Below are 16,770 nucleotides of genomic sequence, written 5' to 3' on the forward strand. Positions count from 1 at the left end.
AGCTGGGAGAGGTAAGTCCCACCCTTTGGGAATAAACCCCATTTCCAGCCCCAAGGAATGCTGAGGTAGCACTGAAGGACTTGTTGCTTCATGCCTGCCTGACAGGAGTTTGGAGGCACATGAAAATAGCTCAAAGCAGCCCAGCTGCTATCTCCTTCAAGTATCCCCCAGAGCAAGAGTGAGGTGCTGCACGCAGCCCCCCGCTCTGCTCCTGCAGCCTCCTACAGACACCCACACAGATGTTTCAAGGTGCAGATGTGCCCTTTGCAGAGGAGAAAATACCCACCCATGACTTTTAAATCAGTTTTTCCTTTGATTTGCTTCCTTCTGGGGGATTTGTCATAACACTTCCAAAAGAACCACGTATGTGACATGGGTAAAGCCAAGCATTAAACTTAAATGTTTTTTCTCCTCGTTACGTTGCCCTTAATAGTGCCCAGTTACATTCCCCATGTGCTGAGAGCAGGAATTACCCAGTAAATGTCAGCAGAAGCTAATGTTTAGGCTTTTATTATCACTTGATAAACCCATGTAAACCCCATTAAGGCTGAGAGGAGTTCTATGTGTGTATCAGGGGAAAAAGGGACCATTTGCTCTCGAGTGCATGTAACTAATTAAAAATTTAAGAGCATATAGTGCATAATTGTATTAGACTGTAGGTTAATGCTCCTGAATGAAAAAGGCAGATGAACTGAAATGCTTGTACAGAACAAGAATCCCTGGCTGCCTCTGTGCAGTGAGCCTGTGTGCTCTCTCTCAATGGCCCCAGTATTCCCTGCTCAGGCTGGCTCTGGGGTTGGGGGCTGGTGGAAATGGGCAAATCCCTGGCTGTGACCTTGGTCAGGATCTGCTGGGCAGGAAACAATGCAGGGAAAGACAGGACAAACCTTGGCACCTCTGAGCCGGTTTCACATCCTCTGCTGAGCTGGTTTGCGGTGTGGTTTTACTCCCCAAGGCAAGCAACACCAATATCCTACTCCCACCTTTCACCACACAACAGCCTCTCAGAGCCATCAGAGAAGCCCTGCTCTCCTGGGAAGATCCCAGTGGCAGCAGAGCTTGAATTCCTGTTGATATCAGCCTCCAGAGCAGTTCCAGAAGTGTGTGCCTGCAGGAAGGGTGTCACCTTCCTACAAGCATGAAACCATCAGCTGCTAGAATGGTCCAGACAGGATGCTCATGGGGGCCTAACCTGAAGTAGAAAACACAAATCCGTTCCTTCTGCTTCCTATATAATTGTGTTTCAATACACAAGACTGGTGTGGAGCTGTGTTAGTGTTAATATAACTGTTAAATGGCCAGTCATCTTTGACAAAGACGCAGATAATTGAAATTACACAAAACTGTGTCTGTCCCTGCCCAAACAAAGGCATGTGCAGGACACATGGATGGAAAACAGCTTCCATGGAGCTGAAAAATAAGTCTAAGCCTCTGGCACAAAGATGGTAAACACAGTGCCAAGGAAAAGGACCTAGAATTAATTTTTTTAATTGATTCTTCTCCAGATCAAGGAAAAGAAACCTCCTAAGTTTTTGTAAATAAAGAGAATAAGACCAAAGAAATACCCAGCTCTGCTGCAGGTTTGACATCGGCCTAGGAAAAACCCACAGGTTTGATTTCTGTGGGTTTGATTTCTGTGTAATGATTTCTGACAATCATTACATTTTACAGCAAAATGCATGGGCAAGTGCACAGTCACACTTTTTAATGTGACTATCAGCTTATTCCCATTTCCTTACAATCCTTCTGTGGTTCCAGAAAGCCCCAGCAACAAAAAAATCCAACCTTTAAAGTTTCTGTCATGTGATTTACACCCCTACAGCCACTGCTGGTTTAAATTTCACATCTATTCTGGAAGTGAAAGTTGAGCTGTTTTTTTTTTTCTCTTTTATGATAAAAGAACAGCCACTGAATTAATAGCAGGTCAGTATGAGATATATTAGAGTGTGGTTTGGCATTTCTGCTGAGGATCTCCTGTCATCTCCACCACCACCCACAGACACCATAGCAACCACACTGCGGAGGGGCTCGAGCGCACACACTCGAACGTGCTGCTACATGAATGCACTTCTTGTTTTGCCATTGTGATGCTGAATTCATTTCAGCTGCAGTTGCTCCTCCCTGGAAAGCTTCGTTTTCCCACTGAAGAGAAAATAAACAAACAGCTCCAATTTTGCCCTTTTGGAATGTAGCAGTTGCATAGGATTCAGCTGAGCGGGCAATTAAGGAAAAAGTCTTCAAATTATATCTTGCACTTGCACAGAAGTTTTTAGCACTGCCATAAGAAAGCTGTCTTTACAGTCAGCACAAGGTTCAACTAGAAGAAGCAATAATTTCTTGAGAAGTTATCCACAGAACAATACTTGTTTATTCACCAGTGTTTGAATATTTAAGTAATTCATGCAATTATTCCTAAGTATAACAGCCTGAGTTTCAGCAGAGCTCGTAAAGCTTGTGCAAGTCAGTAATTTGCTGCAATTAAAAATATGCAGCTTGCAAAATACAGGAACACTGTTTTTAGCACATTCTTATAATGTGTTAAAGACACTTTTAAAGTGTGCTAAAACATCCAGCTTGTTCTTCAGCACATACTTTCTTCACAGTTTGTTCTCCTATGAAAAGCTACCTCCAACGGTGTGGGCTTTTCTCAGCCACTGTTGTAATCCCACTCTGTTACACCCACTTCCAACTTCTCCATAACCCTGTATATCACTTCCAGGCATTAATTAATTATGCCAATCCTTGTAGGGTTCATTAGTCAACTATTTCACTTAAACACTGCCTTACATATTGTCTGAGGACAGCCCTAAATCCAAGAACAAATTGTTCCTGTTACGTATTCACCGTTTTTGTTATTTTCCCCTCATTGTGCTTCCAGCCATCTCCCAGTAGAGTTGAGAAGAAAACCCCCACACAAAGGGAGGGACTGCAGTGCAGGCAGGATCTGCAGCCAGATGGAGTCATCCTGATGTGAACCACCCATCTGACCTTTGTGTAACTGTCATGTTTGGCTACTGGCCTTTGAAGTGATGGGATAAGAGGTCTCCAAAAGGGGCAGGTAGGATGGGGGAAATAAATGCTGCTAAGATATGGGTTCAGTAAATAACTTATTTTAAATGTCTTTCTCATGTACAGTGTTCCAAAGTGTTGCTGCTCTCCAGCCTTTTCCCTTTTCTCTTGCTCAAGATGGTCAGTGCATAATCCTTCCTGGATTTTGGGGAAAAAAGGCATAGCACTTCTCTGCCTGAGCCTGTGATCTCTGTCTTCTGGTTTCACTTCTCTCTTGAGAGATCAGATGAGAGCTTTGGGAGTGCTTGTCCTGAGACCAGGCTATGCCACCAGGTTCACATCTCTCAAACAATGCAACATTTCTTTGGCAGCAGGATCAGAACAGAGACAAAAACCACAGAATGAAAACAGAGCTGGAGGATCCTGGCCCCAAATTCTTTGGCCACATTCACGCTGAAAATCTGGTGTGCAACAGGCTCCTGGTCCCTGGCTGAGCCAGCTGGGGGACCTGCCAGAGTGTGCCAAGCTCTGGCTGGAGCAGGCACCTGGACTCCTCTTTGAGAGAAAGGTCAGTGTGTCCCCCTGCTAAGGTGGCAGGACATGGCCAAGGTGTGCACTGGGTGTGGGAACTCAGAGCAAGGCTGGTGGCATGGGACATTCCTATTAGCAAGACTAAAGACAACTGATACTGAATTCCTCCCTGGAGGTTCTTGGATCAGTGTTCAGGCACCCTTTAGCTTTCTTTTGACGAGCTAAATGGACCAAGCTCCTTACATCTCTCCCTGCAAGTCATCTTTCACAGACTTGTGTACATTCTTGTGCCTCTTTCTTGAATTGTCCCCAGCTTTTCAGCCTCCCACTTGCTTTGTGGGTGCAAGAACAGGGCACAATGGGTTGGCAGCAGTTTCAGGAGATGGGGAATACCCAGACAAGGTTATCACCCTCTTCTCTGGATTTCCTCTGCTTATACATACAAAGATTAGGTCAGTTCATGGACAGCTGATTACTCACCATGACTTGCAACCCTTTTTTGGTCATGACTTTCCAGTGTAGAACCACTGCAGCCCCCACCAGGCAAATATCTTCTTTCTCCAATGTTATGACTCAACTTGGTTGTACTTGCTTACCTTCAGATTGCCAATTACCCATTGCTATCAGTGACCTGGGTTCCTTCTTTTGACCATTTTCCCAGCCTTTTTCATCTGAAAAAATTGTTGATAATGATTTAAAGGATTTTTTTCCTAAGTTGTTGATAAAATACAAGAGTATAGAGCCAAGAAGTAGTCCCTATGGGATCTGTCCAAACACACACCCACTCTAAGAAAATTTCTCTGGTTATAATAATATTTAAGACCTGAAGTTAGCCAATTCTTAATCCATTTAATGTGTTTCACAGTGGTTTTGTATTGTTTTAGTTACTTCATCAACATTTTGTACTGTTACAAGACAAATTTCTTACAGAAGCCCAACATCAATTCCCTCATCAGTCAGACTTAAAATCTAACACAAAACTCCCCTGAGCTGCATTAAAACTAGAGTAATGGGAGATAACAGTGCTAAAATACCACATTGGGGTATCAGCAGCAAGGTAGGAACACCAGCACCTCTAGGTGCTATAAAAGGTGCTATAAAAGTTATCTTTGCCCCCACAGCCTTGCTCTTGGCAAGGTGAAAAGCTGCTGCAGACAGTGCTGGTGTTTCAGGCTCTCCCTCTGAAAGCTGGTTACATGATCCACTGAGCAGTGTCCTGGGAGAGAGTCTGATTTTCCAAGGCTAATGCCATCCCTTTGTAACCAGAGAACCTCTTATTTGTAATTCCATAAATGATTTGTAAGCTGAAGATGTTAAAAAAAAAATCTGATGTGTTGGAGGTAACCTTAGCCTTCCATTCAGATATGAACAAAGTGCAGCACCTCAGTGACTTCTCCAGCATTTGGAGGGCAACATGGGTGGAATGAAATTTTGAGATAGGATGTTTTTCCTCTTCCTCCAGGGTGTTTGGTGTGATTTTTATCAGGGAATTAGATTTATCAGATTGTCTTTCCTTTCTCCAACTATAGCAGTGTCTGACATGAAATGCTCCAAATGTATTTGCCCTGATAGAGAAGGAAGCAACGGGGTTTACTAAAACATGGTAGATGTTTTAGTGACCTGTAAGTGGTATGGTCAGCACAAATTCATTCATTTCCTTGGGTGCAAAGAGAGTAATTTAAACAATTGTCCTTTTCAAAGACACTTTTTGAACCCACAGAGAGGACCTGTAGAATTTGCATATCTGCTGCAGGAATGAAATTAATGTGTTTGCAGCAGCTTTGAATGTCTTGACTTCACATAAAGGTGGACAATGAACAAATTATATAAGCACACACAAAATTAAAATTAAACAATTGTTATCTGGATTTAGATTTGAGAATGAGCAGGATGCTAATGAGATAATGTCTAGGCATCACATGGTCTCACTTCTTGGCACAAGAATGCATAACCATGTCTTCTACACTGTCTCTACTACATTGAGGACAGAGTCTAGCGATACCTTTTCAGTATTCCATACCTATTTATTTCTATACATTTATTAGGATTAGGTAATTTATTATTTCAATGTTTCTTAGTGTACCTAAATTCTGATTTCATGCTTTTATATTACTTAAATATAAAGTTACAAAGACCATGAGAAAATAGGAAACACTGGCACAGGGAGCTTAATTCAGCAAGGGCAAGGCTGTTTCACTGGGAACTGGATCTCCTTCCAAAAACTGACTCGTTTGTGGTGAAGCCCAGTAACACTTTCAGGTTCAGTTTGATTCCAAAGCAAGGATTTTTCAGCAGCAGCAGCCAGAAGAGAAACCATTACAGGGACGAAAGAGGAAGGCAGCATCTCTGCAGCCAGGCTTTGATTCATGCTAATATGCAATTAGGGGACGCTGTGATTGCAGGACAGTGTGTCTGACCACATGCAAATCTCATTCCAACCACAGCAGCTACCCAACACAAGGTGGGTAATGGATGATCTGAGTTCTTATCACTCAGCAAACACTTTGGGGAGGAGTTCATTCATATAAATAACAGAAAAGAAAAGGAAGGTCAGCTTGGAAGGGATGAGCAGGTGAGTTAGGAGATGGAGCAAATCCTCTCCTGATGATCTTGCTATACCTGCAGCTCCCAATGGTGTTCCAAGAGTCCAGCCTGGCTGAGAGTAGGAATCATGAGGCAGAGCTGCATTTTTTTTCTCCTCCCCTGATCTCCAGAAGGGATTGAAAAAAATTGTTGCTGCTGCTAACCATTAATCACTCTGAAACCAAACCTGGCCTTGCAGAACTAACTGTGCAGTCAGACCCCTGGGAAAACTAGGAGGGGGAAGAAAGTGGTCAGATGGTTTCTAGATGTCTCAAATTTGGGGGTTCCCATATTTAATTTCTGTGATTATTTTGTAGTCTCATAAACTGCAATCTTAAGAAGAATTTATTTTTGCATGACCTGCATTTTTCTTTGGACAGTTACATCCAATTATTTAAATTTATTATTTCCCATTCACTTTTGAGTGGGGAATAATAAAGAAATAATGGTGTCCTGCTACTTTCTCAGCTATCTGCTGATTCAATCTGTTACAGTTGAGAATGAATGAACCTGTGTTGTGCTACCTGAAACAGGGGAAGAATCCCAGTTGCAAAGCCCCTCTGCTCACCACCAGCTCTGAAGCCTCTTGATCTTCACTGGGACAGACAAGGAGTTGTCAAAAAAGCAGAAAGTCCCAATATAAACTGGTGGATACAAACTAAAGGATACTAGTTGGATGCTGAAGTTTCTTTCTGGATCATTGGCATAAACTTTCTATCCTGTGGTTCCTCTGTAAAAATGTCACTTCATAGGAGCATGAGTTTCCTTTTGCTGATCCCTCTCAAGGCTCCTGAAGACAGATGGATAAACACATGGATGGTCAGTGATGCTGAGAAATGAGCACATTTCAGTCCCACATTTGCTGTCAGAGGGAAGGTGCTGGATCCTCAGGACACAGGCAGCTTGAAGACCTTCCTTACCCACCCTTGGGGCACACTCATCACTTCCACATTCAGGTTCAGGCTCTTTCACTCTCTCAGATTTTCAAAGGTGCAACAGCAAGTTGTGGCAGCTGAATTTTCCTGACACACTCACAGCTAAAACTCCTGAGTCACCTTTTTTAAGATTCCTTTAGCTGTCAGTTTTATACATCTTTTATGCATGTTTTTAGTTTCTCCTTTGAGTCTTTGCACTGGTTAGAGTTTCAGCAGCCAGCAGTCATTTGTGGCTGACACAAGCACGTGTGAGGGAAATGGAGAGGAACATTTGTTTGGAGAGGAAATAAAGGTGAACAATCACATGGACCTTACAGGCATGTTGAAACACAATAAAACACGGATGGTTTCAACTTTGGCACTGAGGGAGTGGCATTGTTTAAACACAGGAATTTAAAGACCATACAGATAATTTCCAGAGAGGAGAAAGATGATGCTGTGGTCTACTTTGCAGCTTGGACGTACCTCCAGTCTAGCAGCAGTCCTGTGTCTAGGACTGCCTGGCCCTTTGCCATCTGGCAGGTGGCTGTCTCCCTGCACTGGCTTGGCGGTGGGATTTTCCCAGCGGATACTTTGAAGCTGGCTGTTTCACCCATTTCTGTGATGTGGCAATGTATGTTTGTAATTTGTGGAGCACCTCCGGGTGAAAGGCCTTCTGTAAATGCTGTTATTCATCAAGGAATAACTGGGTCTATCCTTTAACTGTGAGCTGGAATCATTCCCAAACCCCACTGCCACATTCAGCTGTTTATTATTTTTACTAGAGCAGTGCCCAGAGATGAAGTGGGGTGGGGGTGCCTTGTACTGAATGCTGTGTGAATATAAATGTTATCTTCTCACTCACAGGAGAGGAAAAGGCTGTGGGAAGAGAAGTGTTTCATGTGCTGTGTCTGAGAATTTTTCTTTCCCAGCTCAGCAAGGACAATCAGAGGCCAGGTCTCTACATTTATCCTCAGACCTAACTTAAAAGTGAGGCCTACAAGGAGAACAGCCCCATCTAAGCAGCTGGACTCCCCTTTTCACTGATGATGGCAAGGACCATCCCAGGGACAGTTCACCCAAGCAGGTTCAGCGCCAAATTTAAGCTGAGATGAACCACACCCTTCCTGATCCTGCTTTTCTTCTGTGATTAAATCATAAACCAAATCCAGATGTAGACACTTATAGGAGAGTTGCAGGCTGGGATGAGAGAAGCACCCAGAGAGAGAGACTGGGTGCTCCCTGTGGGGAAACCCCACAATACCATTCTGTATAAACAGAAAGGTCCCTTAAGACATGTTGAGTCAGCCTTGGGGCTGAGCCACACACCAATCTCCAGCTCCATCCCCCTTTCATTTACTTTACAGGAGATAAAGCAATCAAAGAAGATCTGAACCCTCCCAGCTAGAAGGAGCAGTGTAATGGTGGGAGAATGTTCATCCAAGCAGAGCAGGACAAGTAGAAATACTGCAGTGAATTAGATGTTGTGTGTCTGACAAGAGACCAGTCAAAGCTGCAACAAACCTCCATTTATCCCCATGGGAATGTAGCATGTCTTATAGGATGCCAAGGACAATATTCATGTTAAAAACAACCAAAAAAAGGTCTTCTGTGTGAATTAATACTGAGTGTTAGTACCTCACAGAAGGATTTGAACTCTCTTTGCTTTTTTGGGCTGCAGCTCTCTCAGGGCAATTAGTAGCCTTGCTAAAAGTGCACCTGCTTAAAGCTGTGATGAACCATTATGGGTTTAATTCCATGATTAGCTAAAATGCAGCTTCCGGAGCCAGCACTTCGGGGCTGGAACTTGTGCATGAACAGAAGTGCCTATGGCTTCCCTGCTTCCTGGCTCCTACTGGTTTACAAAGGTTCCAGCAAAGCCTCTCTTCCTTTTGGCATTTTAACATCCATTTTTGTCAGGGTTCCACCATATCAGTGGTGTATAAAAATACAGAATAAAACAAACATAACAGAAGGAAGTAATCGTGTACAGCACACAAGGCCCTCCTGATGCAAACACCGGACCAGTTTATTTAAAGATTTCACCTCCAGCACTCTTACCAGTTTCTGCTGCCCATTCATTTGGGTTTCACAATGTCCAAGCCTCTCCACTAAGTTGAGACCAATTTATTTTGAGATGGGCGCAGGCTCTTGGAAGCTGGTTAGGAAAAAATGGAGATATTAGTTATGAGGAAGATATTCTTTGCTCACGGGGAGATGAAACACAGGGAAATGTTTCCCAGCGAGGTGGTGGATCCCTCATCCATGGAAACATTAAAGGCTGGGTTGGACAGGGCTCTGAGGAACCTGATCTGGTTGATGTCCCTGCTCATTGCAGGTAGGTTGGCCTGGATGAACTTTAGAAGTCCATTCCAACCCAAACTGTTTTATGATTCTATTAACTACAGTAAGATTTTACAGAATCACAGAATGAACGAAAAGGTTGGAAAAGACCTTTGAGATCATCAAGTCCAACCTATGACTAGACACCTCCTCATTAACTAAACCATGGCACTGAGTGCCACATCCAGTCTTTCATTAAACACATCCAGGGATGGTGACTCCACCACCTCCCTGGGCAGATGATTCCAGTGCCCAATCACTCTCTCAGTGAATATTTTTTTCCTGATGTCTAACTCCTCCTGGTCTGGTTGAGGATTTCAAAGATGCTTTGCTCTGCCAAGAGAGAACTACTCCCCACCAGGGAGAGGGATACCAGTATCTGGTGTAGTGCTTCTTTGAACTGGTCCCATTCCCTTCTTGCTGTAGTTATGAAGAATGTTTTCAGAGACTTTGAGGAAGTTTTGGTTATTTCAGGAATGGCTGCCTCCTATGCCTGGAGCAATTATTGCTACACCTCCTCTCTAGCCTGTTTACATCTCCCTGGACCAAAAACCTGCCATTGATAAGGTGGTGTTTGATACCACCATGTGTGTTTTTCTGCCCCTACATCCCATTGACCTGCCAGGGCTCAGCTTTGTGAGCAAAACCACTGCAGATGCACTGCACCAGGTGTATCACCAATCACAGACTTGTCCTGCTGCCCATCAGCTTTGCAGCACTAAAATTTGTTGCATCAGTACCAAGTTGCATTGCTTTATTTTCCCATTGTAGTAATTTATTCTTTGGACTTTGTGCTGCTATTTAAAACACCCAACAACCAAATGTAAACACATGCTCTGACTCAGTCATGGTGTACTTTAAAAGACACAGCCTATAAACATCCTTTCCTGCCGAGGCCCAAACAAAAGCAAAGGGTTTTCCTCTGAGCAGGATGCTCAGAAGGTTGGCTCTGAATATCTTCTGCAGATGCTGTAGAGTCCTCTGCAGCTCTCTACTTTTATCCTACTTCTTCTATGAATTTTATTAATTATTCCCCAGATGTCTGACTGACAATGTTTAATAGCGCTCCTCAATCACACTGCCTGGTACAGCAGGACAGAGGCAGTGGTTTGCCTAAAATCAACTTCCAAAATGCCACTGGCAGATTTGTTTTATCCATTGAGGCAATTCACTTGCCCAAGCAAATTGTTTAATTTCCTGTGGCTCTATGAACACTTTGCTCCTTTATTCTTCATGTTTCTGACAATGACAGGAATTGCAAATGCTTGTTAATTAAAAGAAATTGAAGATAATTGCCAAAATGGAGTGAGAGGAGGCTGATTTGTATGACTGGAGCATTAAAACTGCTGACTACAACCTGTGTGTGAACAGCAGTGTGTGCCCAAGAGAAAAGGTGGAAAGAGAAAAGAAAAGAGACCATGACCCATTTAGTGTAAAAATGCAGAGATATTAAAGCTGTAACTATCAAAGCTGGGGGGGATATAGTGAGAGGTGAGTGTGTGGTGCCTGTAAAGAGGATTACAGACCATGGGTTCACATTAAGAGGTGAGCTGCCCCCAGAGCTTTTATCCGTAATAAATGGAAAGAAATACCAGGTAATGGGAGATTTCAATCATAAAGATGTATGCTGGAAGTCTCATATAACTGGAAATAAATCTATTTGAAGTCCCTCAAATGACGTGTGATCATTTTCTAGCCCAGGAGATATTGCACCCAACACGAGATAACAGTATTTCAGATTCCATTCTGACAGATTGGTTGGAAGCTGACGGTATCTGAGGAACATATGGCTGGGACTCCGTTTCAATAGAGGCAGAGGATGGACCTGCACAGTAATGAATATATTGGGTAGCTCCAAAGGGATAATTTCCTAGGATTTAAGCAGCATAAAAAGAATGAAAGTTGGGCTTTCTATAAGAGGATTTTACCAGCTGACCAGCCACCTTGATTTCACAGTGATGAGAGAGGGCAATTTTGATTAAAATCCCATCCTGCTAAAAAGGCAGGCTGTCACTCAGTGTGAGATAAATGACTTAATAATTTGATTGGGACAAATAGAATCTACATTAAAGTGGACTAGGTGCAAAGCTACACTATCCCCACACTGGCAGGCAAAGCTGAGGGGCAGCTCAGGGGGAATTGTGGTCTTTGATGGCTGAAATGCTGCATCCCATTTGTATGTTCAGGTTTAGAAAAGGTTGAAGACTGGGACGAGCTGGTGTTGGTGGAAGGGGGAAGCTGGAGACAACCCCAAGGATCATCAGAAATGCTTTGTAGCCAGATGTAGGTGCTTTGTGTGGTATGTTTATCCAAAAGTAGCCAAGGGGTGACGTCCCATCTGTGCCTGTGTGCTTTATAGGGAAGCACCAGGTAACTGGGTTGGGAACAGGGTTAGAGGAGGAGATTGTACTGTGCGCTCTTGGAATTGAGCTGGTGGTTCTTCCTGCCTTTAAGCAATCTCTGAATCTGTGAGATGCTGGTAAGAACACTGGTGATACTTGATTATACAAAGTTTATTCAGTGTTCCACACTGTTTCCTGGAATGATGCAGCATTGTCTGCCACAGGGAGCAGACGCAGCAGGCTGCTGGGTGAGGCTGCTTCCAGCAAGATACACTTGAGAAGCAGGCTCTGTGCTTTTGTATGGAATCTCATGAGCTGTCAAACCCCATGTTAGAGCCAGTAGATGAGAATTTTGGGCCCTGGAGTCCTGGCATGTTACTAGGAAATGGAAAAAATAAGTTCAAAATCAGAAATATATTGAAAAAATATTGTGGAAAAGGCTGGAGGTTTTATGTAAAGCTGCCTTTAGCTATGCCACTACATCCCCCTCAGGGGACCTGTATCCTCATCTCAGCTCTGCTGAATGGCAACAGGCAAGTCACTCCCCATGTGTCCATTGCCTGGCTGTAATGTGGTATTTTAAAGACCAAATTGGCATTTCCTGTGCACAATAGCTCTTTAAGTGCTTGCTATTGTGGTTACATTATGATTCCAAAGCAGAAGAAAGTTTCTTTCCCTTTGCACCAATAATTGAACTTACCTAGAATGAGACATTGATGGGCTCTGGAAAGGCAGAAGGAGTGATGTCTAAACTGGCCTAAAATTCAGTCAACAGCTTGTAGCATCTCCATGAGCCTCTGAGTACTTGTTACTATGTCTTCTGTCTTCAAAATCATGAAGAAAATCAAAGAGAGAAATCTGTGAAGTATTTGCAAGGGGTCCAATGACTATTTCTTAGGAGTTCTCTGGTAAACAAAACTTTCTTACCTTTTTCCCCAAATTACAACTCTTTTTACTTGAACTCACATATAAATACTGGACAATCTGTCTCTTATTGCAGTGCTTTCCCAGGGAAAGAAGGGATAAAAAGACATTTAGGGTCTCTTTGGCATTTCTGAAGGGCTATTTCCCAGTGGGTCAATAGGTCTGTTTCCGAAAACTGGAAGAAAGAGCCTTGACTTTGCTGAAACTCATCCATCTGCAGAGCTTAGTTCCTACAGGCATAGAATTCAGACCTGGAGTAAGACCTTGTGTGCTCACAAATCCCTCATCGTCTCCATGCATAAGTCACTGCACTGAGGGGCACTGAAATGCTTGTCCCCAGCCATTCTGCCCTGGATTTGAGAGAGAGAAGAGCCCCAAAAGACTGAAATCATCACAAAGTCTAGCATGGAAAAAAACTTGTACAAAAAATTCAGCTGTGTGTGTGAGATTTAATTCATTTTATCTGCCAGACATGGACAAACTCACTTACTCTGGCCTAACACCACTTCTTTTATTTCTAACACGGGGAGGGCACGGGGGCTCTTTGTCTGTAGTAAGTGTTATGAAAGTTGAAAGAAAAAGGGAAAGAATAAACCCCTCCAGCTCCCCATGGCTAATCAGGTATTCACCCTGAATGAGTACTAATGAAAGCAGCACTACATCAAAGGGGAAGCTGGCTCCAGTTTAGAAGGCTATTAAAAAGTTTAGGAGTAACAGGTGGCCCCTGACTACAGAAGTGACTGCATTTCACGTTCTGTTCTGAAGAGAGAAATGAAGCCCTGTGCTTGTCTGCTCAGCTGTCACCTGCTTTGGGGCTGTCACCATCAAAAAGAGGCACTAGGGGAGCTGTCCTTGCAGGCAGGGTTTTTTTTTTTTTTTTTGTTTGCTCAGGGACTCAGAATTTCTCTTGCATTCTTCACACAGACATTACCAGAAGGTAACAAACCCTCCAGTGCTGACTTGATTTTTGATGCTGTCCTGGCTTGTAAGATAAGCATATATTCTATTTGCCATCTGTCGGAGGTGGGGCAGGGATCGATGCATCGATGATAGTGAGCTCTTTTCTGTCACAGCAATAAAAATATGTTAAATGTACTGAAGAAAAGAACCAAAATGTCCCACTTGCAAACACAGTGGGTGAAAAAAATAAACAGGGTTTTGTGATAGCAGCTCACTGGGAATGGGATACTTCCATTATGGCTTCTAGCTGTACACAAATGTAAGAGGTGAGGACGGAGTTCCAAGCTGGGATGGAACTACTCCAGTGCTTGTAGGTTACTTCTGCTGTCACAAAATGGATTTTTATATCAAATAGTGCTGCAGGTAAAAGGCTCAGGGCATCTCCATATTCCTCCATCCTGAACTGCAGGCTCATGCTCCAGACACACTCTTTTAAAATCAAGAGCACTGAGATTTCTCGGTATATGAGCTTGAAGGAATCTCTATTTCTACCATCACTGGGGAATTTTCCCCTCAACTTCAATAGCATGAATGCATACCTGCAGGTTTGTACACTTGGAGACTGGAGTAAAACTTCTTCTCACATTAAAGGCTTAAAATCCTTAATTTTTCTACTATTTTGGACTTCTGTTTTCTGACAGAAGCCCTTTAAACTTCCTTTAAGTGCAAGTTGAAAGCATTCAGGGTTTTATCTACAAATAATGGCACAGCCACCCCCAGCTAAGTGATGCCTACTGTTGGGCCATTCCTTTAGTCAAAAACTCCCCTGTAGGGCATCAGCATCCAGATTTCAGAGTAAGCTGATGCCAGCTGAAGCCACAAGAATCTGCTCTGTTGCACACTTGAATCCCGTGATCTTAGAAAATGACAGAACTGTCTTTAGCTCCTGCTGAATTCCCACTATGGAAGATTCCAGGGACTGAAATGATTGTCCTGAACGTGTAAGGTCCTTCCCGAGTTACATGGCAGAAGGAAATAGATCTACTTGTGGTGGCTGTTTTGGGGATTTTGCTCACTACTATTTTATGAAAATGTCTGCACCTGTGAAATTGAGGCAGGAAGGCTCCAGAGCAGCAAGAGGAGGCACCAGGCACGACCGTTTGGATGGAAGAGACAGTTTCCAACAAAAAAAAAAAAAAAAAAAAAAAAAAAGAAAAAAAAAAAAAAAAAAAAAAAAAAAGAAAAAAAAAAAAAAAAAGGCATTTTGGCCCTGAGTGACAGGGAGGAAATAAAAATAGAGAGAGCAATGACAGTCTCTGCCATTTGTGTCTTGCCTAGCCAGAGAAAATAGGAGTTTAACTACACAAATACACTGAAATGTGCCAATTTTACCTGGCTCCATCACTGATTTCTTTTTCATCCTGAGTTTCAATAACCACGTGGTTTGTATGAACTGAGCATTAGCTCACTCCAGTCTCTCCACGGTGCTGTGGTTTACGTGGTTCACTGATTTTCCGGAGTCTGGCTGAGGTGCAGATAGGCTGCTGCTCTGACTGGGATAAAAGAGGCCAATGTGCTTCTAAGTAGTTAATGTATTTATCCACTCAGTATGCAGTGAGGTAGACAAATGGGTTTTCCATGTTAAAGAGGGGCATAGAGTCCAAAGGAGGGGGGAAAAAAGAGTTATTAATTGTTCCAGAGCTGCATAGAAAATATATATTTGTGAATTTCTGTATGTGTGTGTTTTCCTAAATGGGTGGATTTGGCTTAGAAAATATTAAAAATCCCAACAGAACCAGGAAGTCTAAACTATGGCTTAAAAATTACTTTTACAGAGGAGTCAGATTAGGGTGATGGAGGGAGCCCTTCAGCTCAGGGCTGACTTTGGTGGAAGTGACCTCTCTGCAGCATAAGGGGCTGAACCCCACAGGTCTGAGAGCACCATGAACCCCATCTTGCAGGAGACCTTGGAATTCCCACCCTGGGGCTTGGTGAAGCAGCTCCCTGTGAAGTCTCACCCAGGAAAGCAGGACCAGCACAGCCCATCCCACTGACCTCACCAGGGGTTAAGGGAGGAGCCCTGACCTCCAGCATCCTTTCCCCAGCTGTGTGAGCTGCCTTTGTTTGAGACCTTCATTGTTCAGGTCCTAGAGAAGAATAGGCTGTCCCTGGGAGCAAATCACAAGAAGAAAATTGCCACACAGGCAAAAGCTGTCCTCATGTCCTGTTTCCAATAGAAATGGATTTTTTTGAGTGCCTGGTTTCAATAAAAAAACGCCAAAAAGAAAGAATTGGAGGAGGCATTGCTTTTCATGGAGTGCCAACGAATAATTGCAAAAAGTTGCTTGTTTTTAAAGAGTTGCATGACCAGGGACAACACTGGGTGCTCGAGGCTGTGCAGACCTGCCAGGTTCTGCACCAGTTCTGGATTACTCTTCTCCTTGAAAACACTCGGGCATTTTTCTTCATGTCGCAAAGCTTCCCCTGGTGCTGGACTAGAATGGAAGCATCAGTTACTTCTCAGCTGCCCAAAGGAGTGTTGAGCCACAGTGGTATTTCTGTATGAAGATATTGATCCTGGCACTTGACAGACATCACACAGGCATTGGGGCTGGTGCCGATTCCCTTTGGCCACTGCAAGGGGACAGTGTGGTCAGGGTGGAATTGTACCAGCAACCCTCCTCTTCGTCAAAGCTGGGCACTCCCTCTCCCTAACAGTCTCAAAATAACCCTGAGGAAAAAATATTGCCAGAATATTACAGAAAGCCTTGGATTTATGACTGTAAAAAGCCCAAGCATACAGATCTATGCTATATATAAATCACACAGTGGGTTTTTTCCTCATAATTTACCCATTTTTCCAGGTAGTACTGTTTGCTTTGAATTTATCTGTTAAAGCCTTCTGGGTTTTGTAGTCACCATCACTCAACTAGTGAGTCCCTCAAGCTTTTCTGCCTTGCATCCTGCAGTAGGTCCTGCTAAATTCCATTTGCATGTCTATTCATGCCACAGAAAGTATCACATCTGCTGGTATGTGGAGTGTGTTCATCATGGGGTTAAGGAGCTTAGAAATGTAGGATTTTTTTTGTGTTTCAAATGCCACTCTTATTTTGGAGCCCAGACTTACAATCTATTGACCATGTGCTGACACCAGAAGCATTGGTGCGGGCATTTTGCCACTGAAACTCTTGTGGCAGATTCACTGTCCCTGCTGGGTCCTTTCA

At 43.4% G+C, this 16,770-nt stretch overlaps 1 long non-coding RNA gene across 3 annotated transcripts in view; it reads right to left on the reverse strand.

Moving 5' to 3' along the window:
- Positions 1-1,992: 1,992 nt before the first annotated feature.
- The window catches only part of LOC128790805 (uncharacterized), a 62,586-nt gene continuing 47,808 nt past the window's right edge, over positions 1,993-16,770 (reverse strand). For all 3 annotated transcript variants that reach the window (XR_008431869.1, XR_008431871.1, XR_008431870.1), the window contains 4 exons: positions 12,423-12,546; positions 9,099-9,195; positions 6,793-6,913; positions 1,993-2,210 (listed from right to left, as the gene is read on the reverse strand). This is a non-coding gene — a long non-coding RNA (uncharacterized LOC128790805). The remainder of the gene's footprint in view (positions 2,211-6,792; positions 6,914-9,098; positions 9,196-12,422; positions 12,547-16,770) is intronic.

This window comes from Vidua chalybeata, chromosome 1 (genome assembly GCF_026979565.1).
Source record: "Vidua chalybeata isolate OUT-0048 chromosome 1, bVidCha1 merged haplotype, whole genome shotgun sequence".
Classification (NCBI taxonomy): Eukaryota; Metazoa; Chordata; class Aves; order Passeriformes; family Viduidae; genus Vidua; species Vidua chalybeata.